We start from the raw sequence: 1,517 nt of genomic DNA on the forward strand, positions 1-1,517 counted from the left end.
GCCAGGTTTCATGGTAGGCACCTATAGTCCCAGCTACTTGGGAGGCTGAGGCAAGAGGATTGCTTGAGCCCAAGAGATCGAAGTTGGTGGGAGCTATGATGATGCCATGGCCCTCTACCCAGGGCGACAGAATAAAACTCTGTCTCAAAAAAAAAAAAAAGAAAGAAAAGAAAGAAAGAGACTCAGCGCCTATGGCTCAAGTGTCTAAAGTGCCAGCCACATACACCTGAGCTGGCGAGTTTGAATCCAGCCCCAGCTGGCCAAACAACAATGACAACTGCAACCAAAAAACAGCTGGGCGTTGTGGTGGGCACCTGTAGTCCCTGCTACTTAGGAGGCTGAGGCAAGAGAATCACTTACATCCAGCAGTTGGAGGTTGCTGTGAGCTGTGATGCAACAGCCCTCTACCCAGGGCGACAGCTTGAGGCTTTGTCTCAAAAAAAAAGAAAGAAAAAGAAAAGAAAGTATGTACTCTTTTTCTATTATTGTATTTGTTACCATAAAACATACCACATTTTCTTAGCTTATCAAAGTTTAATATCAATCAGTACTCTTTGATATTAATACTTTATATATCACATTTTAATTCATATATCTATATCCAAAACCCCTCAAGAAATGATTATTGTTTCATATAGTCAATGTTTATTCAGACTTATTCTCAAATTTATCATTTTCATGCTATACATTATTTCTTGCACCTTCAGTAGCAAATTCTCTCTCTCTCTTTTTTTTTTTTTTGTAGAGACAGAGTCTCACTTTATGGCCCTCTGTAGAGTGCTATGGCCTCACACAGCTCACAGCAACCTCCAACTCCTGGGCTTAAGCGATTCTCTTGCCTCAGCCTCCCAAGTAGCTGGGACTACAGGCGCCCGCTACAACGCCCAGCCATTTTTTGGTTGCAGTTCAGCCGGGGCCGGGTTTGAACCCTCCACCCTCGGTATATGGGGCCGGCGCCTTACTGACTGAGCCACAGGCGCGGCCCCAAATTCTCTCATTTTTGTTTTTCTGAAAATTTCTTCTTTTTTCCCCTTCATTTTCACATGATCTTTTACTGGCTATAGAAATCTAAGTTGGCAGCTCTTTTCTGTTAGCTCATTGAAAATATTATTCCACTATTTTCTGATTTCTATTGTTACTGTGGAAAAGTCATCTGGTCGGGCGGCGCCTGTGGCTCAAGGAGTAGGGTGTCGGTCCCATATGCCAGAGGTGGCGGGTTCAAACCAAAAAAAAAAAAAGAAAAGTCTGGTCATCAGTGTCTTTGAGGGTAAATATTTCTTTTCCTCTAGGTGCTTTAACATGTTTCCTAAAACAATACTTTCAGTGCTCATGTTTGTAGTTTCTTGCTACAGAAGGTTCTCTAAGCCTGAAGAGCACCCCAAGGAAAATGTATAGTATCCTCTCCTGAGTGTGAAGCCAGCTCTTGGTATCGCTTCACTACACCGGTCATTGCCATTTATAATCATTCTTCTCTTCTTTTGGGTGAGAAAGAGGGAAGAGTATGCAATCTGAGAGGT

The 1,517-nt window shown here is 42.8% G+C and overlaps 1 non-coding gene across 1 annotated transcript; it reads left to right on the plus strand.

Annotated features, from left to right (window-relative positions):
- Nucleotides 1-1,308: 1,308 nt before the first annotated feature.
- On the plus strand, nucleotides 1,309-1,517 carry LOC128571297 (small nucleolar RNA U3). Its single transcript, XR_008375734.1, has one exon. It is a non-coding gene; the product is annotated as a small nucleolar RNA U3 (small nucleolar RNA).

The sequence above is a fragment of the Nycticebus coucang genome, chromosome 18 (assembly GCF_027406575.1).
Source record: "Nycticebus coucang isolate mNycCou1 chromosome 18, mNycCou1.pri, whole genome shotgun sequence".
Taxonomy (NCBI): Eukaryota; Metazoa; Chordata; class Mammalia; order Primates; family Lorisidae; genus Nycticebus; species Nycticebus coucang.